This window comes from Canis lupus, chromosome 21 (genome assembly GCF_003254725.2).
Source record: "Canis lupus dingo isolate Sandy chromosome 21, ASM325472v2, whole genome shotgun sequence".
Classification (NCBI taxonomy): domain Eukaryota; kingdom Metazoa; phylum Chordata; class Mammalia; order Carnivora; family Canidae; genus Canis; species Canis lupus.
Window position 1 is genome coordinate 49773779 of NC_064263.1, and position 24701 is coordinate 49798479.

The following is a 24701-nucleotide window of genomic DNA, read 5'->3' on the forward strand; positions in this document are numbered from 1 at the left end:
GTTTCCTAGATAATATAGTTTCTTAGAGATTTTTACAAGTCTTTTGGGTTTTGTTGTTGTAGAGATTTATTTTATGATGTTAGGGTTTACTTTTCTTTTCTACCCAGTTTTGCCCAAACTGTTTTGAAATAGTCTATGTTTTATCTGCACGATTAAACTCTATGTTTGTCCTATATTAACATAACATTAATAAAGATAACTAATTCTGGGTTCATGATTCATTTAAAAACTTCTGCATACTTAACTGCAAAGCAGTAGTATATTGATTTTGTTTCAGTGGTCTTATTATAAATTTTCTCAGTTGAGGTTCTGCAAAACGTTGCTAGGTTTCCACGAGAGATTGTGATTAGTGAAACGGTGGTTATTTATATTTTGGATGCTGTGCAATGCTAACCTTGCCAGTAGTGAACATTGACCGAATGGTACCATTGGAATTATTACTACGAGTGTATCAGCCTGTGTGACAGCCTATGTAGGAAGAGCCATTTCATTTGGTTCAACCTATTCCCAGTTTCTAGCACAAGGTAAGGGAGCCTGCTGATGACTAATCTCCGCTCTATCAGGGGAGAGTAGAACAAAGAGTATGGTGACAATGCCAGGTTCTCCCTCTAAATTACTTCCCTCAACCTTCCCTTGAAGGAGCTTTGCCAGTATAACAAAATTTGAGAGAAAGAGTCAATGTGAAAAAGGGATGCTTACCTACCAGGACTTAATCACCCCTCTGTATTTTGCTGTTAAGTTTGGCAAAACGAGGATTGTATTGAAGTTTGATTCTTCTTACAATTTTATCGCTTATCACGCCCTTCTATTTTCTATCTTGTTGGCCTTTGTGTTAAAACATGTCTGGCTACACGACATAGTGATGCTTAAAGATAAGGTAAGACGTGGAAGAGGATTTCAGCTGACAGCGATTCTGATAGACGAATGATGAAGAATCACGACTTACGAATGCAGCAAAGGCTCCAGCAAAACTTAAAAGTCACAGCCATCAGGCAGAGAAAGCTACTGGCTATTTTATATAGCTAGTATATTCTCGGATCAGAGTAAAGTTGTGTTTTTAAAAAGTCCTACTCTGTCAAAGGCCTCAGGAATCAAGTTCTATAGTAACTGAAATTATTGCTCAGAAAAGGAAAGTCCTACAGCTGGTAAGAAACTAATAATGTCAGCATGTAAAATCATAGTAAGTAAAATGTTTAGACAGGATGGAGTATGAGAAATTGAAGGCTCCAGTCTCGAAACAGTACAGTGAGTTGACATATTGATGACATGTCACATCATACTGAGAGGTTTTGTGTAACATACTGAAAAACAACAGTTTCTCTGCAGATTGATGAGTCAACAGACTTCACCAATAAATGTCATGATGGAGCATTATAACATTTGTAAATGATGGTGAAATTTAAGAAAAGGATTTTTTCTGCTGCAAAGAATTGCCTACAACTACCAAGTGCCAGGGTAAATGTAACTATTTGTCTACATATCTAGAAACAAAAGTCTTATCTTGGAAGAATTGAGATGTTGCCCTCTATCAATTGTTGACTCTATGAAAGGTTTTGCCTCTCTTGTTAAAAAAAAAAAAAAAAAAAAAAAAAAAACAAAATGAAAACCGATGCTGTTGTAAGACACTGCTCTCTTCAGAGAAATACTGGTATCAGTATCTGAACAGATGAAATAAAAAATTCTGGATGTCACAAAAGAGATTCTCCTGAAAATTAATCTTTACATCATAGGCCAGAGTAGCTTCAGAGTAGAAAGCTGTATTCAGAATATACACATCAGTTTTGTTAAATTAAAGCCAGTACGGAAGCTGGGAATAGATTTCAGTTATTATCCATTTGGAGAAAAGTGGCGGCACCAATGATGAAATATATTCGGCATTTAGATCTTGAAACTGGTAAAGATCAATTCTGGACCTGGAAGACATGAAGATGTATTCCTGTTAATCGTTTTCTTTTAGAAATTTCATTTTTTTGTCTCATTATCAGTATAATCCTTGAACTTTAGTCTAAGACTTATAGACACTTTGCAGTATGGGTTTTTTTTTTTTTTTTTTTTGTACAGAGAGCGGTGTCATGTGACTTTTGTTTTGACTCACCTGTATTTTGAGGCTAAGTTCTGTGCTGTGCAGGGATGCCGCCTCATTACCGATTTCCAGACTTTAGGCCTCCCGTGTTCCTTTAGCAGAAATGTTGAATCATTCTCCTGAGAGATTTCTTGGAACAGTCTTATTTTTTTTTCTTTTTAAGTTTGCTATTTATATCTTCAATAAAGTAAACTTTTTTCTTGATCTGTCCATTTGGAAAATACAGAGGCAAATAGGAATAGTCCAAGTATTTTCCCCAGTGTTCAGCCCCGAATCTGCCTTGGAGTTCGTGACATTTGAGAGACAAAGCCTGCATTATCCTCTTGCCTTAAAGTCATCAAACATAAGGCGAGATAAGACTGCTTAGAGATCTTTTCTGAAAGTCCTTAAAAAATCAGAAGTACTGAGGTATAATTCAGACAAATATTTGTCCTATAGTTTGAGTCTGACACATACACACTACCGTATAACCACAACTTTCATCCTCAACATTTTCTTCATGGCCCATTAGAGCCGTCAGCCTTATCCCCATCAGTTTCTGGTTTCTGTACCTACCGCTTGCCCGTTCTAGAATGTCCTACAAATTGAATCACACAGATGGGTAGCCTTTTGACTCTGACTTCTTTCAAATAGTATAATGTATTTGAGATTCAACGACGTTGAGTGTGTTTGTAGTTTATCACTTGGCTTTGGTAGGCAGGACTTGTTTTTAAGGAGGTGCCATCATTTGTTAATCCATTCACCCAGTGATGAATATTTATTGGGCTTTTTCTAGGTTTTGGTGAATATGAATAAATCTGCTATAAATATTCATGTACAGACTTTGGGTAAACATATGTTTTCATTTATCTTATATAAATATCAGGATTGCTGGGCTGTATGGAAATTGTATGTTTGACTTTTAAGAAACTGCTGACTTGTGGGGCGCCTGGGTGAGTCAGTCAGTTGAGTGACTGACTCTTGATTTCAGGTCATGACCTCTGTGCCCTGGGATTGAGCCCTGCATCAGGCTCTGCCCTCGGCAGGGCCTCTGCTTGAGGATTCTCCCCCTCGCCACTGCCCTTCCATCCATTTGCACTCTTCCTCTCTCTCTCAAATAAATAAATCTTTTTTTTTTCAAATAAATAAATCTTAAAAAAAAAAAGTTGCTGCATTGTGTTTGGGAGTGGCCATGTTACTTTGCACTCTCACCAACAGCGTATCATAGTGCTAGTTGCTCCACAGCCATTCCAGTGTTTGTTTTCTCTTGTGTTATGGATCTTTGTATCTTTTTTTGATACACATATTTTGCCCATTTCTTAGGTCTTCAGTTCTGTTATAATTGGGTTGTAAGGATTCTTGACATGTCCTTGATACAAGTCCTTTGTTAGATATAGATTGTGCCATTATCTTCTTATATCCTGCTCTTTATCTTTTCATTTTAACTACATTTTTCAAAGGACAGAAGTTTTAAATTTTGATGAGGTACCATTTATCAATATTTTCCTTTAAAGTTCATGTTTTTCTTTATATGTAAGAAGTTTTTGCTTTAAGAAAGGTCATAGATTTTCTCTTTTTTTGAACTTTGATCAAAACTTTTGATAGATTTTCAGTATAGCTCTATGATTTACTTTCAGAAATATTGTGTATCTGGTGTGATGACTGGGTGACGGGTTATTTTTGTATATGATGCCAGATAATTACAGCGTGGTTTGTTGGGACACAATCCTCTCTGTTGAATTGTTGTAGCAGCTTTAGCAAAATTCATTTGAGCTCATATAAGTGTATGTTTGGCTTTTTCCTTCTGTTTCACTTGTCTATATGTTCATCTTCTACCAGCATTATAGTATCTTGACTATTGTTGCTTTGTAGATGATCTTAAAATCTGGCTTTGAGACTTACACATATTATAGGCTTTATGAATATTACAAAGCAACTAGAGGTTTGATACATTATTGTTGGGAGCAGATAACTTTCTTATAAATATTGTAACTATTCTAAGTAATTTCCTTTTCCACATAAATGTGATGATATTTATTTTTATTTTTTATTTTTAAATTTAATTTTATTTATTTATTTAGTTTTTTGGTGATGATATTTAAAATTTATACAAAACCTGCAGTACTTTTAAGAAGATGATGTTAAACCTATAGGTTAAACTTGGAAGAATTAAGGTCTTAATAATAAGTATTTAAAACCATGAAGTTGTGTCTTTAGCATCTATTATTTTTATTTCACTTATTAATAATTTTTATTTCCAATATATATGTTTTACATGTTTTGCTAGATATACTCCTAAGTGTTTCATCTCTTTTCCAAGACTATTTTAATGGTAATTTTTAAAATTGAAATGTAATTAACATACAGTGGTATGTTTCAAATGTATAATAAATTCAACAATTCTATACATTACTCAGTGTAATTCATCATAAGTTGTACTCGTAACCCCCGTATCTATTTCACCTCTCCTCCTTACCCACCTCTATTGACTCTAGCAACACCAGCTGCTTCTTGTATTCAATAGTCTGTTTTTTTTGTCTCTTTATTCATTTGTTTTGTTTCTTAAATGCCACATATGAGTGAAATTACATGCTATTTGTCTTTGTCTGAATTATTTACTTAATGTTATAGCCTCTAGGTCCATCCATGGTGTTGCAAATGGGTATATCTCATGGTTTTATATAGGTGAGTAGTAGTCCTTTGTGTGTAGTGTGTGTGTGTGTGTGTGTGTGCGCGCGCTCATCTACTGATAGACAGTGGGGTTGCTTTCATATCTTGGGTATTGTAAATAATGCTGTAATAAACATGGCCATGCATATTTATTTTCAAATTAGCATTTTCATTTCTTTGGGTAAATACCCAATAGTGGAATTATTGTTCTTTAATCTTTGTTTCTTTTCTTCTATTGGTTTTGGGTTTTGTTCTTTTAGCTCCTTTACACTTAAGCTTAGGTTGTTTGATATTTTTCTTGTTTCCTGAGGTAGGCCTATGTTGCCACAAACTTTCCTCCTAGAATAGCTTTTTCCGCATCCCAAATCTTCTGGACCATGTGTTTTCATTTCCATTTATCTCCATGTATTTTTAAATTTCCTCTTTGATTCTTTGGTTGACCAATTTATTGTTTAGTAGCATGTTATTAGCTTTCGTGTACTTGTGCTTTTTTTCCCCGATTTTCTTGTGATTGTTTTCTAGTTTCATACTGTTGTGTTTGGAAAACATTCATGATGTGATTTCAATCTTTTTGAATTTATTAAGACTTGCTATCCAGTCTAATATGTGACCTACTCTGTAAAACATTCATGTACACTTGAAAAGAATGCATATTTGGATAGAATGTTCTGTCTTATATGTTAGGTCTATCTGGTCTAATGTGTCATTCAAAGTCTCTGTTTTCCAATTTTTTTTTTTTTTTTTTTTGGAGCAGCGGTGGGAGGACCAGCCCCCTGCCCCCCTCCCCCCACGTCTCTGTTTTCTTATTGCTTTTCTATCTGAATTATCTATCTATTGATATTAGTGGCATGTTAAAGTCCCCTATTATACTGTATTACTCAATTTTTCCTTTATTTGTTTATAGTTGCTTTATGTATTTAGGTGTTCCCATGTTGGGTGCATAGGTATTTACAATTATATCCTCTTGTTTGATTATATCCTCTTGTTGGATTGTTCACTTTATTATTTGTAGTGTTCTTCTTTGTCTTTTGTTACGGTCTTTGTTTTAAAGTCTATTTTTTTCTGGTAAAAGTATCACTGTCCCAGCTTTCTTTTTGCTTCCATTTTTATGATATCTTTTTCTATTCTTTCACTTTTAATATGCATATGTCTTTAAGTCTGAAGTGAGTCTCTTGTAGGGTCTTGCATTTTTATCCATTCAGTCACCCTGTGTCCTTTGATTGGAGTATTTAGTCCATTTACATTAAAGTAAGTATTGATGGGTGTGTCCTTATTGCCATTTTGTTACTTGTTTTATGTATTTGTATTTGTAGTTCTCTCTTCTTTCTCTTACTCTCTTCCCTGTGTTTTGATGGCTTTCTTTGGTGTTAGATTCCTTTCTCTGTGTTTCCTGTATCTAAAATAGGTTTTTGATTTGTGGTTACCATTAGGTTCATAATAACATATGTAGAGTGGTCTATATTAAACTGATGGTCAATGCCTATGGCAGTCTGTATTAAGTTGATAGTCACTTAGATTTGAACTCATTCTAAAAGTACTAAATTTTTACTCTTCCCCCATTTTTTGTATATGATATCATACTTTGCATCCTTTTATTTTGTGAATACAAACCAAGTTTTGTAGATATAATTGATTTTACTGCTTTATGTTTTTACCTCTATACTAATTTTATATGATTAATCTATTACTTTTATTACATTATGCATTATCTTGAAATCTTTCCATTCATAATTTTCTTACTCCTAACTATGACCTTTTATTTCCACTCAAAGAATTCCTTTTAATCTCTTATAAGCCCTCTTTAGTGACGATAAACTCCTTTAGCTTTGTTTATTTGAGAAACTCTTTATTTTTCCTTCAATTCTGAATGATTACCTTGCCAGGTAGAGGATATTTGATTGCAGATTTATTTTTCTTCTTTCAGCACTTTGAATATATCATGCTACTATCTTCTGCCCTGCCTGCAGTTTCCGCTGGAAAATAAGCTGATGATCATGGCAGGGGGGAGGCTTGTATAAATGGTAAATTTGGTTTTAATTTTACTTTGCAATTCTTCATTGCCTATCTGGAAATACAATTGATCTATGTATCCTAACAACTACCTTAACTCACTTATTGGTTCTAAAAGCTTGTAGATTTTTTGAATTTCCCACTAATATAATCAGATATTCTATAAATATAGACAGTTTCATTTCTTTTCTGTATTAAATTTTTTATTTCACTGACTAGAGCTTCCACTATGATGTTGAATAGAAATAATGAGAGCATATTTGCATTGATCCCAGTTTTAATGAAAGAGCGTTACCATTTTTAAGGTGGGCATTTGTTATTGATGTTAAACTTTTCTTGTCTTCTGATATAAGCAGGTAATACTATGTACTTTCCTCTAAGCCCAATTTTGACTATATTCACCAACATTTGACATGTGTGACTTAACAGAAAACATTTTCTAGTTTCTCTTGTGATTTACTCTGTAATCCTTGGATATTTGTTAATTTACTATTTAAATTTGTCTTTTTGATTTCTAGTTTATTCCATTTTGCTCACTTTAAATCTTTTACATTTGTTGAAGTTTATTCTTCCAATTTTTTGGGCCCAGAATATGTACTATTTTAGTGAACATTCATTGTGCACTTAGAAATAGTGTCCTATGTTGTTGTTTAGGTATATTGTATTATAATTGTCAAGCAGGTGAAGTTGGTTGATAGTGTTCAGTTCTTCTATGTCCTTATTGATTTTTGTTTTTTTGTTTGTTTACTTGGGAGGAGTTATGAAATCTTCAACTGTGATTTTGCCTTTCTCTGCTTCTCCCATGAGTTCTTTTTTTAAATTTTTATAAAGATTTCACTTATTTATTCATGAGAGACACACACACACACACACACAGAGAGAGAGAGGCAGAGACACAGGCAGAGGGAGAAGCAGGGAGCCTGATGGGGGACTCGATCCAGGGACCACCACGATCATGCCCTGGGCTGAAGGTGGCACTAAACCACTAAGCTATCCACTTTCCCATGAGTTCCGTAGTTCTAGTTTGATGTGATTGATTTTTTTTTTTTTTTTTTAGGTGCATGCTGATTTAGGTGCATGCTGATTTAGCATTTTTAGAGCTTTATTATGAAGTGACCCTTTGTCATTGTGTAATATGTCTCTATATACCCAGCAGGATTCCTTGTATATGTGTTTATATACCCAGCAGGATTCCTTGTTTTTGAAGTCTTTGATATTAATTTAGCTTTCCAGTTTTTTTTTTAATTACTGATAGCATGTCCATCCTTTTCAGTCATTTTGCTATTAACTTACCTATGTTTTTATTTCTTTTTAATATAAGAGAATATACTTCAATTTTGCTTTGTTCTGAGATTTTCTTCCTTTTAATTTCATACTCTTTTTCCTTTAATGTAGTCATTTATATAGTTGGGCTTAAATTATTTTGATAGCTTTTTATATCTGTCCTATCCTTTGTTCCATTTTCCCTCCTATCCTGCCTTTATCTGTTTTGTATTTTGTGATTTATTCTCCATTGTTGTTATATGCTTTTTTTTTACATTTTTAGTTCTAAAGTTTAAAATATACATCTTTAGCTACATTTATAACTTTTCAGTCTATCTTCAAATAATATACCACTTCATATGTAATCTTTGAGTCTTACAGCAGTGTATTTCCAATTACTCTTCTACTTTTAAACTTTTTCATATATTTTACTTTTAAATACAGTATACCTTGCTTGAAATAGACAAAAGAATAACAATAATGTATTGAAAATACATTGGAAATATAGGAAAAGTTTTTTATATTTCATTTTACTTTTATAATTCCTGATTTTCATTATTTGTTTAGATTGACTTTCTGTCTAGCATCATATTTCTTCTGCCTGAAGAACTTCTTTAATATTAGAGTTCTGTTATAAATGAGTTATCTTAGGCTTTGTCTGATAAAGACTTTATTTTGCTTTCATTTGGAAAAAGTATTTTTGCTGGGTATAGAATTTTGTTAGTTTTTTTCTTTGGATATTTAAAAACTTAATTGTTTTCTGGCTTGCATGATTTCCAACAAAACATATTCTGTAGCTATTTTTGTTTTTCTCTATGTAATGTGTCTTCACAACTTCATCTTTGCTGGGAGAATTTTTATTTTGTCTTTGTTTATAAGTTTGACTAGGACATGTCTTTTTTTTCTCATTTATTTATATACATATTTAACTTGATTAGAGTTCCTAAAGTTTCCTAAATGTATGGTTTGATGTCTTTCTATACTTTTATTTAATTTTCTGCATTATATCTTTAAATGTATTTTATGCCCTATTTACTTTCTCTTATCTCTCTGGGATTAAATATTATAGGTATCTTCTAATATTATTCCACAGCTCTTGGAATATATTTTATTTTCTTCAGTCCTTTTTCTTTTTCTTTTTTTTTTTCTTTTTTTTTTTTTTTTTTTGGTAATTTATATTAACCTATCTTCAAATTCACTCCTTGTTTCCCTTTTGGTGTTGAGTCTACTAATGAGGCCATTAAAAGATAGTTCTTCCTATTCTTATTTCTAGCATTTTTAATTTAGAGTTCTCATCTCTCTTTTGATGTTCTCCATGTGACTATGAATTTTTGTCAATCTTTCCTGCTATATTCTTTAATTATAGCTTTTTTAAAGTTTCTGAGGGCTTCAACATCTAGGCCATCCTTGGGTCTGATAGTGTCATTTGCTTTACATCTCTTTACAGTTGAGTGAGCTTCTCTTTCTTTTCTCTGTCATACTTTTGATTGAATGCCTATGCCCCTGTGTAGAACAGTATATAAGACAATATATGATAAATAACCCTTGAAATGGGCACAACTTTCTTGCCATAATCTGAGTGTGGGGAGTTGAGTCTGTCAGCAGCTGAGCTAATTGTGGTATTGTTTTATTGTTACCTTCAGTGCTCTACAGGCCTCAAATCCCTATGATGGTGGTCTGCTTTTCCCTTATATTTAGAGTATGGGCTGCATTTCTGGATGGTATTTATCAGTACTCCTGTTCCTTCTCCTTTTTCAGCAGTACCTGTGTGCCTTTGCCATGGGGAGAGTTTATCTCTGTGCTCTTATTCTTTCTTCATCATAATTGGAGCAGCCTCTGTGCATATGGGTCTTAGAAATTAGTATTTTTCAATTTTTTTGTTTTACCTTATCTGGATAACCAAACTCTTCCTTATATCTGTACATCTGTACTCAGCTTTGCACAGGACATTCCTCTTCTCCCCCAGCAGTTATAGACTTCTGCTTGTTATCTGAAGATAAATCAGAGCTCCTTCCCCAGGAGTAGAGGGTTTTTTGATCTGCTACTGTTTTCTAGTCATAATAGATCTTTGTGTCCCAAGGATGACAAATCTATTGCCCTTCCTCAAGTGGTTACAATGCTGTGTAGCAGAAACGGTTATTGTAGCAGGCAGGGCTGCATGTCTACTTGCTAACAGCCATGGATTAATTTTTGCATTCTGTACCACTGAGGAGAACTCTTTCTAGGCTTCTAGTTCTTCTGAGCACCTAACTGAGGCCCATGGAAAACGTCTTCCAAATGAATGCAGTTTTCACTTATGTCTGGTGCCTCCATCTATTCTAAAATAACATGTTAATCTGCATGTGGCCTTTTATAATACATCACCTTTTTAACTGATTAGCATTACATTTTAACTGCTTATATGGTAGCCATCTGTGTCTTCTATCCTGTGCTAAAGGTACAACTCTTTTTGTGCTTTGTTTATCCTTGGAGGGGCTTATTCCTTTTTGGCTTTCAGATTACTTGGTTGCTTCACAAACTTATCCTTCTGATGAGGTAAAAAAGTTATGATTTTGTAGATTGTGCAGCTTTTTCTCATTGTTAGATTATGAATGATGTTCTCGAAAGCTTTTTATATCCTAAGTGGAAGATTTTTGCTATAGTGAATTGAACTGTAATTAATGAATGCTATCATATAAATAAGTTGTAAAATGACTCTGCCTAGACAAGAACCTGGAGAGTTAGGTTTTTCTTAGTAGGTGAAGCTAAGACTCCCACTTCTGTAAAATTAATACTTTGAGTTTTGAAATTGAGAGGAAACAAATCCCTGCATATCTACTTGCATTTGTAATACCCATAGATACAGGATATTTTATTTTTTTAATATTTTATTTATTAATGAGCGACACAGAGAGAGAGAGAAGCAGAGACACAGGCAGAGGGAGAAGCAGGCTCCATGCAGGGAGCCCGATGTGGGATTTGATTCTGGGTCTCCAGGATCATGCCCTGGGCTGAAGGCAGCGCCAAACCGCTGAGCTACCGGGGTTGCCCTGATACAGGTGATTTTAAAGTTGGAATTCAAAAATATAAAATCATGTCTGATAGAGGCTCCTCCAGAGAGAGTTGTTTCTGGATCAATACCTGAATTTATTACAAAGATCTCAGTTATTGGAGCCAGGGAGGAAGAGCATTGTGGGGAATGCTCAGGGAGGATTATTGATTATGGCACAACACAGATGGTTTGGGACACCATCTTGATCTAATCTTTGGCATGATAGGCATATGTAAAGAAATACTACTATATATGGAAGGAGATGAACCACCAAAGAGTCATAACTCTGAGTACCTGAAACAATTTTGCTGTGGAGCATTCTTTCGTGAGTTTCATCTGAAGAGGGGGAAGTGTATGTTCTTATTGTAAGGTGATTACTTGGATTAATTGGCAGAAATCTAGAAAGAATTAGGACTATAAAAGTCATGAGTGAGACTCCAGGGCTAATAATGCAATAACTTCAGTGACTTCGTTGTAGAACTGCTAGGGCTTTTGGCACAGCCGTTAGCAACTCTGGATGCTAACCTCTTCAGCCAGCAGCCCTGGAAACCTCCACCAAAGACAGGGTTACTCAAAGATCTGCATTTACAGACTTTGGCCCTAAAAGAAGGGCCTCAGAATATGTTCTACCAAATAAATGAAGATGAGCAGGAATAGTGACTAGTTCATGTATATATTTAAGCAGCGCTGAGGATTTGAGGGTGAGGAGATCCCTAGGAAGTGCTGAAATCTCTGTCAGTAAAGCTGCTTGTTCCCTGAGTCATTTTAATTTGGTCATAAAATCCACTTGAGTACTCAAGCCAGTGACATACAAAGGGTATTTGTATTTCAAGATTAAAGAATCTACACAAAGTCTAATAACCGCCCCTGACATCCCTTCAGGATACAGACTGTGTTATTTATAATTGCATCTAGGATCTAATCGGCTACCTGACGCTGATAGTTTTTTTTTTTTTCATTAAGTGTTTACCGAATAAAGAATGCCCATAAACTTAAAGAGAATGTAATTTGATATTTTGAGAATATTTATTAATCAGGGCTTTTTTACTTGAGTAGTTAGATACTAGGAAAAACATTCTATAAATGAGAATACTGTCATTTCTATCAATTGCCTATGTGTTTGCTTATACAGGTAAAATATTTAAAAGTATAAAGATTGTAACATTTCTAAAGCTGGCCTGATAGTAACTACTGTGGCTTAGAAGTTTAACAACTTTTCATGCCTGTTTATGGTCCATGAACTGTATCTGTGGTCAGATCTAACGGCTCAGGCGCTACCGAGGACTGTGGAATCCTATCAGCATCTATAGACTCGTTTGACCATCGGGATCCATTGATTCTAAAGAAGTGGATTCAGAGTTTCTAGGAACAACAAAAAAAAATGTTATGAAAAAGAGTGCATTTCTAATGCATTTGTTATACAGCAGTGAAGATTTTCTCCCATGATTACCCCACGAGGGGAAAGTGAAGGTAACCTCTTCACAGCCTAAGACAGGAGTTGGCAAACTGCAACTCTTAGGACAACTCTACCTCCAGCCTTTTTTTGCAAATACAGTTTTTATTTATTTATTTTTTTAAGGTGGGGGAGGAGCAGAGGGAGCGAGAGACTCTTAAGCAGGTTCCAGGCTCAGTGTGCAGCCTGATGCAGGGCCGGATCTCACAGCCTCGACATCATGGTCTGAGCCCAAGTCAGGCAGACACTTACCTGATCGAGGCGCCCAGTTCCCTGTAAATGAAGTGTTATAAGAACACAGGTGTCCTTGTCTGCTTATGGGACCGTGGAGGAGCTGAGCTGCAACACAGACCGTCCGGCTTCTAATACCTAGAAGGTCTACTATCTGGCCATTCTCAGGAAACTTTACCCATTTCTGCTCTAAGACCAACCAACTATATTCTTGGGTGTGTGTGTTGTGAACCTTAGAAATAGGTATTTTACCAGCAAAATGATTTTATTCAGGAATAGGAGAATTGCAGTTTGGGACCTGCAAACTGTGGGAAACCACAGACCAGTCCAGAGAACAGAGGAGAGGAATATTGCTTTGTAGGGAAAAGGGAGGAGTTGGGAATGGCTGCCTTGAGGAGGGTCTGTTGGAGGAAGGCAGGAGTCCAGGGTGGTGGTAGCTTCTTAGTGGCTGAATTGTGGCAGTTTCGCACTGGCTAGGCTGACAAGGGGAAACCTTCCTTTTTTTTTTTTTTTTTTTTTTTTTTTTTTTTGTGCTGGGGTAATAAAATGAACTACTTCTCACCCAGGAATGTGACATAAGCTGTAATAGCGAGTAAGTGTGTGAGAGCCTCCCCTTCAGGGCTCCCAGGCTGCATTTCACAGGAGGTTTCTTTTATTTATACCTAGTTTCTTTTTATGTGTATAGGGTTTCCAGAGAGAGTATTATGCCCAGAAATAACAGAGATAGACTTTGCAGGGAGGGTTTGGTGTTTATGGCCCAAAAGAAACTTGGCATCTTATATGCTGACATTTGAGTTAATTAATGTACAGATTTGGGTCTAAATGTGATCTGGTAGATACACACACGGGAAGGCCTTGGGACATTTGGGGTACATATCTGTAAATAGAAAATCAGGGATTCTTAGCATCTTGCAATAGACTCTGCTTCACAATGGGCTCCTTAAGAGAACTCTACCAAGATTTTTTTTTATGGCTATAAATAAAAGTTCAGAATGCTAGGATACCTTGGATCAAATATTTATAAAATGTGCTTGAGAGCGTGAATGTCTATCAGCAAAATAGAGGGGGAATGTTATCTGGACCCGGCGGAGAGACTTCAGAGGAAACCAGCAATGGAGATTGCTCTAGGAGGCAGAGGAGAGTATTTTTCACAACTACAGTTGAGTGAAATGAAAATGCCTAGCTTTGTCCCTCGATGGCGAGGGCTGGGGAACGATCAATCTTGTCAGCACCTGAATACTATTTTGCTGGCGGACTTTAATTACATGGGCTAGACAGCTTGTAAGGGGGAACAAAAAAAAAAAAAGTTGAGAATCTCTATTCTGGGGTAAATTTCCTAAGCAGTGTGTGAGAGGTGTACGCAGACATCCTGTTGACAAAATATTTTGTGCAAGTGCCTCCCACACACAGCTTTAAAATGTTACCCCTATGTGTTTTCCATTCCTGCTGCTATTCAAGTAACAAATGTCTGCAGCTTCTTAATCTGTTTCTTTCTCTCCCTTGCCCCATGACTCCTCCAAGAAACATTAGCAACTATTGCATTCATCTCCTTATGCCATTTCATGCAATTTCAAAATGACTGTACACTTAATCTGAGTCCTAAGTTTTTCTAAGAAGTTTTCTGGAAGGTGAGCTAAACTAAACGAACCACAGGCATGTCACGTTAGTATAATATACTTTTTAAGGTGTTGACGTTCCCATCTTCATTGAAAACGTTACTTCTTAAATATCTTTTGTGTGTTTTAAATATTTTCAGGGAGCATTGGGGAGACACACAGCTTGATATTATGAAATGACCATAAGGTGTCTCCTCTAAGATCTAATGTTCTAACGACGTAATCCTTCTTCAGGGACTGCAGTGTTTTTCTTGTCTCTCTGTTAAGTGAACCATCATGTTGGTCAAAGTGTCTCTGCAGTTTCTGGAAGCTCTCTGGACACTGAGAACCCCTGAAAATGCGGTAACAGGGAAATTCAGGTCGTTCCTTCACTCGTCATTCAGCCAATAGGCTTTTATTGAGCACATGTAGTGTACGTGCTAGAAGTGTGTGTGTGCTGATGCGGAACAAGCGTCCAATGGAAAGAACCTAGACCTTGGATTCAGGAAGAGTTGAGGGTGGAATCCTGCCTCTGCCCCTGCAGGCTGTGGGCCTTCGGGCCCCATGTGTGGCCTGCTGAACGTCAGATCCGGCCCGTCTCCTCTTCACCTAAGTGGACGTGAGGATTAGAGCACTATGTAGAGCATGACACACGGCAGGCGCTCAGCCTAGGCAAGTTACGTCTACCCTTGTCTTCGTGGAAAGCACTCTAATGAAATTCTGGGAGAGACAGTGACATAGTGTGGGTTGCAGTCTTGTGGTAAGACACCTGGATTTGAATCCACACTTGAGCACCTTAGGCTCTAGTGGGGTCTCAGATGACTAGGCCTAACTGCAGTTGCAGAGAAAACATAAATTCTTTAGTTGGCCTGTAACTGGTTAAACCTCTCTAATGGATGTAGTGGTCAGTGCTGAATGTCCAACAGAATTTAGCTTTAAAGCTCAGGCTAGGCGATAACTTGCATAGTCTCATTAGATCAAACTGGTTCTCCAATTGTGATGAACGTCGGAAGGATTTAGGATGACGGAGTGTGAACCTCACCTCTAGGGCTTCTGCTTTGGTGGGTCTGGGAAAGCCTGAGAGTTTGCATTTTTTAACCAGGCCCCAGCTGAGGCTGATGCTACTGGTTAGGGGCCTGCATTTTGAGAACTCTGCTTTATATAATGTTTAGTCTTTAAAAAAATGCTTTTATTTTCTCCTGCTGTTTGAGATCTTCCTATTCAGCTTATTTAAAAACATAAGTGACAAACCCTATTTGAGTTAATTCTGAATATGTACTAATATTTGTATGTGATTATAGATTGATATATATTTATATAAAATAATATATAATGTATTACACATAACATATTAACATTTGTGATATTAAACTTAGGCCATGACAAAAACTTGAAGACAGTATTTAAAAACTTGGGTTTATCCATATAGAACATTTAAAATGCCATTTTTATCTCATGACTTTATTTAAAAATGTTTTTGACTTTTATTTTTATTAAGCCTTTTAATTCCAGTAGAGTTAACAACCTACAGTGTCATATTAGTTTCAGGTGTACAATATCGTGATTCAACAATCCTGCACATGGCTCAGGGCTCACCATAAGTGTACTATTTAATCCCTATCACCTATATAATCCACCCCCGCCCCGTAACTATCAGTTCGTTCTTTGTAGTTAAGTCTGATTTCTAGTTTGTCTCTTTATTGCTTTTGTTCATTTGTTTTCTTAAATTCCCCTTATGAATAAAATCATATATTTATCTTTCTCTGACTGATTTTGCTTAGCATTATTCTCTCTAGCTTCATCCATGTCGTTGCAAATGGCAAGATTTCTTTTTTTTTTTTTTTTTTACGTCTGAATAATATTCCAGGGTGTGTGTGTCTGTGTGTGTGTGTGACACACCAGATCTTCTTTATCCATTTATCAATCCATGGACACTTGTGCCGCTTCCATAGTTTGCCCGTAATAAATAATGTTGCAATAAACATAGGGATGCATGTATCTATTTAGATTAGTTTTTTTAATCATTTGGTTGCTTTTCTGTTTTTGTTTTTGTTTTGTTTTGTTTTTTGTAAATACCTAGTAGCATGATTACTGGATTGTAGGGAAATTCTATTTTTGACATTTTAGGGAACCTCAACAGAACACAAGGGTTTCTGTTTCTCCCCATCTTCACTAACACTTGTTGTTTCTTGTATTTTTGATTTTTGCCATTCCAACAGATGTGAGGTGATCTCTCATAGTTTGATTTGCATTTCCCTGGTGATGGGTGGTGCTGAGCATCTCCTCATATGTCAGTTAGCCATCTGTATGTCTTCTTTGGGGTAATGTATGTTTACATCTTCCCATTTTTAATTGGATTGTTTGTTTTCTGGATATTGAGTAGTATGAATTATTTATATATATATATATTTTTTTTAATTTTTATTTATTTATGATAGTCACAGAGAGAGAAAGAGAGAGAGAAGCAGAGACACAGGCAGAGGGAGAAGCAGGCTCCATGCACCGGGAGCCTGATGTGGGATTCGATCCCGGGTCTCCAGGATCACGCCCTGGGCCAAAGGCAGGCGCCAAACCGCTGCGCCACCCAGGGATCCCTATTTATATATTTTGGATAATAACCTTCTATTGGATATGTTATTTGCAAGCATCTTCTCCCATTCTATAGATTGCCTTTTAGTTTTCTTGATTGTTTCCTTTGTTGCGCATGACTTTAAAATAGTATAATTTGTATTTGTTCGTTTCGGTAGCATTATAAGCCCATGACACATTAAGTGTTCAATTTTTTTCCAGTGAAATATAATTATTATTTTTGCTTTTGTCCTTTATTTGAGACCCTTATTCTTTTGAGCACTATTCAGATATCTTTAAAAGCACTCTTGCTGTTTAGCATTAAGATATTCTAGGCACGGTTTGGTTTTATACATGTCCAAAACATGGATTCCAGTAGTATTAAGGATAAAAGTTGTATGTTTTAGGAGTATGCATTAGTTTGTGTAATAGAACTGGCAACATTTATTGAAAGTCATATATTCTTATTGATATATCTATTTATTAAATCATTCTATTTTTTTAAGATTTTATTTATACATTCATGAGAGACACAGAGAGAGGCAGAGACACAGGCAGAGAGAGAAGCAGGCTCCTTGCAGGGAGCCTGATGTGGAACTTGATTCCAGAACCTGGGATCATGCCCTGAGGCAAAGGCGGACGCTCAACTGCTGAGCCACCCGGCTGTTCCTCATTCTAATTTTTGAAGCCATTTCTCATTTTCTACTAATATTTTAAAAGCTTATTTTTTTTGTTTTGAATATATCATCTTTATCATCTCTATCATAAGTTTTTCATTAATTTTAACCTATATTCTATCATTGAAAATAACACGATTAATTTAGAATGTTACCATATTTCCTTGAATCTAAGATGCCACATATTGTTCATAAGAAAATCATGCTATATGGATATTATATTTTATAAATGCAGCTGCTATCTCACATTGTACACAAACATCACTTTAGGTGTGTAGTAGGCCTCAATATGAAAGGGAAAGTATAACAGAGCTTCTAGGAAAATAACCTTCAGATATTGAGGTAGTAAAATACCAAGTAGAATGCAAAAACATTAATCATAAAAGGGCATTACTATATTGAACTACATTAAAATTAGGATCACCATTAACAAAACAAAAAGGCAGACCACAAAATGGGAGAGACTATTTATGTTTCATATAACTGAAAAGTATTCATATCTAGAATATATAACTGTTCTCCAAATCGATAAGAAAAGAGGGAGGCAACCCACTTGTAAAATTTTCTATGTAGACAAAAGACTTGAGGAGGTGTTTTTTTTTTTTTTTTTTTTTTTTTTTTTAAGACTTGAACAGTTACTTCACACATACAAAATCAAAATGCGGGATCCCTGGGTGGCGCAGCGGTTTGGCGCCTGCCTTTGGCCCAGGGCGTGATCCTGGAGACCCGGGATCGAATCCCACATCGGGCTCCCGGTGCATGGAGCCTGCTTCTCCCTCTGCCTGTGTCTCTGCCTCTCTCTCTCTCTCTGTAACTATCATAAATAAATAAAATTAAAAAAAAATTAAAAAAAAAATGACCAAGATGTGTGAGCTATTTTGACTCTTAGTTGTAGTAGGGAAATGCAAAATCAATACTACAGAATTTCAGTTCATACTCCCAAGAAAGGCTAAATTTGATTGAAATACCAACTCTTGGTACAGATGTCGAGCTACTAGAATTCTTGCTCACTGCTGTTGGAACCTGATTTGCACAAACTCTGTGGAAAAGCATTTGGTAGTACTATTAAAGTTGACATATTCACAATCTGACCCAGCAGTTCCTCTCCTGTGTATACACTTAACAGAAATCCATACATATGTGCACCAAAATCCATGCACAAGATTATTTATAGAAGTATTATTCTTAATTGCCAAGGTTTGGAAATAGTCCAGTATCCGTCAACAGTAGATCAGATAAATTGTGGTATATTTATACAATGGAAAGCTAAACAAGGAAAACAAACTACTGGTACATAAAACAACCTGATATATTTAATAAATATAGTATTTTACTAAAGACAGCAGTCATGGAAGAGTACATATTGTGTGTGTAATGTTTAGTCTTTCCTGTTTGGGGATTTATATAATCAATGGTGGCCAAACTTAGTTACTGGTAACTTTGGGGGAAGGGAGGAGAATGGTAAGGGGCATTCTGGGGCCCAAGGGGGCACATGGGGCATTCTAGGTTTCTGAGAATGTTGTATTTCTTGACTTGGTTCCAAATTTGTTCTCACTTTGTAGTGGATCATCAAGTAGTAGATCATCAAATCCTTTAATTTGTGCACTTTTTGATTTATACTTCAATGAAAACTTTTGCTATTGTTGAAAACTTGTACGTACAAAGTTATGTTGGAAGAGCAGAGACCAAATATTTACCTGATTTGGGGCATCTACGGAGTCCTCTGAGAGGGAAAGTTTAAAGTCAGACTTTATTCCATGATGCATCCAAAAGCAAGTACAGAAATCCCTTTCTTCAGCAGCTTAAAGTAAAGACTTTCTTTTCAGCAGAAGAAAAACAATGTAGGAATGTATATGTCTCAATAATATCAGGCTAACTCAGCTCCTGCTGTCCTTTGTGTGTTTTTTGGTTTTAATTTTATTATTTTTTTGTCCTTTTGGCTACAAGACAGCTATTGCTTCTTTAGGGATTTAGTCTGTATTACAGGAATAGAAGAGGGAAAAGAGGAAAAAGGTTGCCCAGCGATCTCCCACCTATACCTCATTGACCAGAGGTATTCATCCTTATGTTTGAGGATGTCTGGAATGATAAAACAGAGGGAGGCAAGGGAAGGGGGTTTGAAATGGGTGTTTAATGAGTCAACCTTTGTGACTTGCCATACACACCTGAAAGATCTATCTGCCTGATATGTTCTGGGAGGACAGCACAATGCTAATGAAAAGGTACATGCAAATGTAAATTTTTTTGACACCGCCTCTTCCCTTTAGCTTTTACCTTAAAGAAGGTCATATGTTCTCAGAAACTTTCCCATCTTCTCATGCGTAGTGGGATTTTAGGCACACAGGCAATACTTAAAGTTACGCTGGCTCTCAAGGAATAAAGGACCATTGGAAAGTTCACTATTAGGCAGTTAACTAAGAATCAAAGAGAAGGTCTGGGCTCATATAGTAAGAGTGTGGTCATTTTTGTTTCTTTTGTTTTTTCTCTAATAGTTTGGCACAGATGAGATGATGGGAAACAATATTGTTAGGCATCAGTTTTCTGAAGCATTCAGTAGTCTTTGTTAAAAGAAAAAAAATCATGTAAGTAACTTCAGGAAAAAAAAAAACAAAACTATTATTGGTCAGTTCACTTTCAGAATAGAAAGAAAATGGTCAGTTCTTAAATTCCTAAGAATTACTCCTTTATTCAACAAAGAATTATTGTGTATCCCTTATCTCTACAAAAGCCCTTCCCTTTTGCAAGCTATAAAACTGAGTCCCAAATGGGTTCAGGAATTAGTCAAGTATCATACACTTAGTAAATTCTGGAATTGGAACCAAGGCCTTGACTGCTGCTCCATAAGCTGTTTGATCCTTAGATTGCTTTAGATGCTTGACGACATCCACCTAATTGTCCACTTTTAAACAGCCAGTTATTACTAACAAAACATTGAGGTGATATATCTGATGCAGTTTCACATGATTTTATGTCAGCCTGAGTTGTCACTAGGTTGTAGTATTTACTATTAGTGAATTTTTAAAGGGAGAAATGCTCATGAAGAAAGTTATCTGATTTCTCCCTGGGAGGACTCACTGGATTATAGACTTTAGGTGTAGTATTTAAATCTTGTGATTAAAAATAAAGAACATTTCTAGAGATAACATACCAAAATAAAATACTCACTTTTCCAGACTTAGCCAGTCATAAAATGGACCTGACTGGGGTTGGTATGAGTAACCTCTAAGAAGTGATGCTGTGCAGGGAGGTGGAACCACCATTTAATTTTGTACATGAAATTCTTTTTCTTGGCATTGTTGCATTGTTTGAAGACTTTTAACTTTTCTTAAATTAACAGTTGAGGCAAAAGTGTTCCAGCTGATGCTAAAAATGGAATTTCAAACAAAATAAAGCTCTATTCAGAATTCTAAAATAGAATCATTTTGTTCTTAGATGTTGATAATCTCATGGCAGTGACTCAAAGGCATTTAGGCAAAGAGTACATCGGTGCCGATCTTTGCACAGATGAACCTGAGACAGTATACATCATCCACGAGCATGTAGGAATGCTGAAATTGGATTATAGTTTGCCTTGTGTACTATACAGAATATTTTTATTCTTTTACTGACCTTGAGCAACTGATAAACACTTTATGACTACACTTAGCATATTGTATTTTCTTCCTTTTTTTTTTTTTAAGTTTGAGGCAAAATATCTGGCTTGCCTTTTAATCATTGAAACAAATCCATATGTACGAAAAGGAAGCAAAGATACAGATTTTCCATATGGTTCTTTCATGTATAAACCACCTTTAAAATAAATACGATCCCTTTTCTGGGAAAGTAAAACTGATTTGTACACTCTATAAGAAGTTTTTTTTTTATTTTTTGTTTTTTGCTGTTAAGCCATTGCTGAGGGTGGAAAATCCCTTCTAATGGCTCATGAAGCTTGTCACAGGTAGGTGGCATTTGATGACTCACAAAATAGGAACTGTGGTGCAGATAAATTATTTTTTTGGCCATAAAATGATGCTGGTTTATTATGTACTAATAATAGGAAAGTTAATAAATGTCATTTAAGTCATTAAAACTGAAGTTTCTGACTATTGGAAATTGTAATCCAAGAATGTTTTGAGAGAGCAGGCATTTATGGTAATCTATCCAAATTGCTAATATTCCTGCCGTTAATATTCCTTAGCAAATCTGTCCTTCATCAAGCAACGCGCAGAACTTGTCTCTTAGTTTCAAACAGGGAATACTCTCAACATTTGCACTTATACTGAAGGTTCCTTCCTACACACAAGTATCCTGCCATAAAATAGTTTTAAATAAGCCATTAACCAAGCCTAGTGTGGGCGAGTGTTGGAAAATGGACATCTTCATATATTGCTGTGGGAGTAAACTAGGACAACATTTCCAGAGGGCATTATGTATTAAAAGATGACATAGTCTTTGAACTAGAATCTAATTCTAGGAGTCTGTTCCACGGAATTAGACACGTGCCAAGGATGTTCATCACAATATTATTTATAATAGAAAAAGTGAAATAATTGAACTTTACTATAAGAGGATTTTAAAGATGTTATTTCTGTACAATAAATTATGTCACAATTAAAAGTATGTAAATCTGGTTTTAATATGAAACATGTTTATAGAATTTACAAGGGGAAAGGAGGTTACAGAAAGCTGTGTGTGGTATCTCTACTTTTGTAAAAATAAGTGTATTATAAAGGTAAACATATAGATATATGTATATGATATACATTAAATATATTTGATGCAAATGAATTAAAAGAGTATTATATTAAAAGTCATCTCTGTATAGAGAATTTAAAATTTTCCTGTGTTCTTACCTGTGTTTATCTTTTTCTGAGATAAAAATGAATATTTGAATAGTGAAAACTAAAATTACTAAAATTAATATAACACAGGTTATTCATTGAATTCCTTCTCTACTCTGGTTCTAGGATGGTTCTGTCCACTTGTAAAATTGTAAAAACACAAAGAGTAAACAGTTAGCTACCTAGATCATGTCCCTTCTCTTCCACCACACAAAAGGCACTAATATTTTTATCTACCCACCCTTTCGCACTTCCACACGCTCAGATGCAACTCATCTAGGGCTTTGACCTAAATGGGTGGAACAGCAGAACACTGGGCCTCTTATTAGTGACCTTTCTGAGTATATCACTGATCTTTCCATCCATTGGCTGAATTTTCCCTTTCTTTTTCATCTGAAAGCCATTCTTTCACTATAATCCATCTTTATCCATGTGGGAAAGGGCGCTCAAAGTTTGAACCTGGGATATGCAAAATTTGAAAGGAACCAGCTCTCACTGCTCACAGTTCTGTCACTAATTGAAGTCATCCACTTGCTGAAGATCCACGAATAATATGGCTTTTGTCACCAAGGGGGGAGATATAAGATATAAGCCAAATTCTTCCCTTATGGGTCTAGGACTTCATGAGAAACTTTTTTCAATCTACTTCCTCACCTGAGGATATAGAGAGGGGTCAGACAAAGCCTATGTAGGGCTTTTCATTTCATTTTGGACACTCTGCTAGTGTAGACTATGGAATATCACTGACCCTGTTCCTGGGCTAATTTGAGGATACAGGAGACACAGGAGATGAAGACAGAGGGAGACCATATAAGTTAGTGGTTAATAACATGAAATGTTGTGTTAGGCCTACATGCCTTTGTTTTCTAATCCTGCCATTTACCACTGAACAACATTAGGGCAATTGACTTAGGCTCCCTGAACCTCAGTTTCTCCATGTATAAAACCAGCATAAGAATACCTATTCAATTGTTATTAATGTGAAGATAAAATAGTATATGGAATGTAATTAAAGTAATTCCTAGCGTATAATAAGAACACAAAAATGCTAGTCTATGATTTTGCCATGTGTATGGTCAACAGTCTATTTTAGGAAATAGAGGCAGAGAACTGGGTTAGAATACACAATAGTAGCTCCTACTGTTATTCACACATAAGTGCAACCACAATAGCTTACTGTTCCATATTTCTATGTATAAATTTCCCATCTGTAACTTATAAATCTGGTTATTCTATGTAATTTCAGCATTTGGTTCAAAACTGAAACTAAACAAAATAAGACACTCAACACAGATTGCTACGTACCTATGTAAAGTGTTGGGCTGCTTGCTCCAAATCAGAACAACTGAATCTCAATTCAGATTTCAAGTTTCAATTGGCATCTACTTATTGAGTCTTTCTCAGGTTTCATTCTTTACAACAATAGTTGCATTGATAAAAGCAAAGAAGTAATATTTAATTTAGATGATAAAAAACTGTATAACAACTGTATCTTCTTACCTTGATCCAAAGGCTTTATTCTTAAAGTTAGATTCATATTTTTGTTGACATATCTGTTTCTTAGTTCTTCCATTTTTGTAATTAGTACCATTCTTTTTACATTTTTCCTGTGCTAGACTCTGCTGTCTCCTGGTCTTAACAGTAGCTATAGGATTTTGGCCAGCACAATGCAGACCATATAGTCTTTTATTGTTATTAAATCTTAGAGGTTGTTTAAATATTCCCCAAAGATGAGGAACTCTGTGGGACAGAGAAATTACTATGACATAATTGAGTACAGTATCTATCTCACTAAGAATTGAAATTATTAAGATCTTTTACTGTATATAGTAAGAAAAGAAATCTTTGTTTTTCAAGTATTTTGTATGCATTTACTAGATTTTAAAATATGTTTTATTGCAAAGATTTATACCTCTGTGTTTTATTTATTTCGTATTTGTGAAAAACAAAGATAAACACAGCCTTAATATAATTATTTTTCCCAGAGGACTTGTCCATAGCAATCAGAAAATGTAAAAGATTTCAATTTATCTAAAGTTTATAAATTTTACTATTCCAATCTGTTTCTTTTTCCCTGAAAAATGAAGCTACTTAAATGACTCCTTGTAGTAGTTTTCCATTTTAACAAATTGCCATAAATCATGTAGTTTAAAACAACAGAAATATGTTCTCTCTAGTTCTGGAGGCTAGAAACCTGAAATCAAGATATCGGCAAGGACCATGGTCCCTCCGAAGGCTCTAGGAAAGAATCCCTCCTTGCCTGTCTTTAGATGGCCTTCATCCATCCGTGTGTGTCTGGATCTCTGTGACTCTCTCTTATT

At 35.5% G+C, this 24701-nt stretch overlaps 1 long non-coding RNA gene across 1 annotated transcript in view; it reads right to left on the bottom strand.

Annotated features, from left to right (window-relative positions):
- Nucleotides 1-12079: 12079 nt before the first annotated feature.
- The window catches only part of LOC125753275 (uncharacterized), a 50983-nt gene continuing 38361 nt past the window's right edge, over nucleotides 12080-24701 (bottom strand). The window contains exons 2-4 of the long non-coding RNA XR_007404693.1: nucleotides 23686-23792; nucleotides 20726-20923; nucleotides 12080-12398 (exon numbers count right to left, since the gene is read on the bottom strand). This is a non-coding gene — a long non-coding RNA (uncharacterized LOC125753275). The remainder of the gene's footprint in view (nucleotides 12399-20725; nucleotides 20924-23685; nucleotides 23793-24701) is intronic.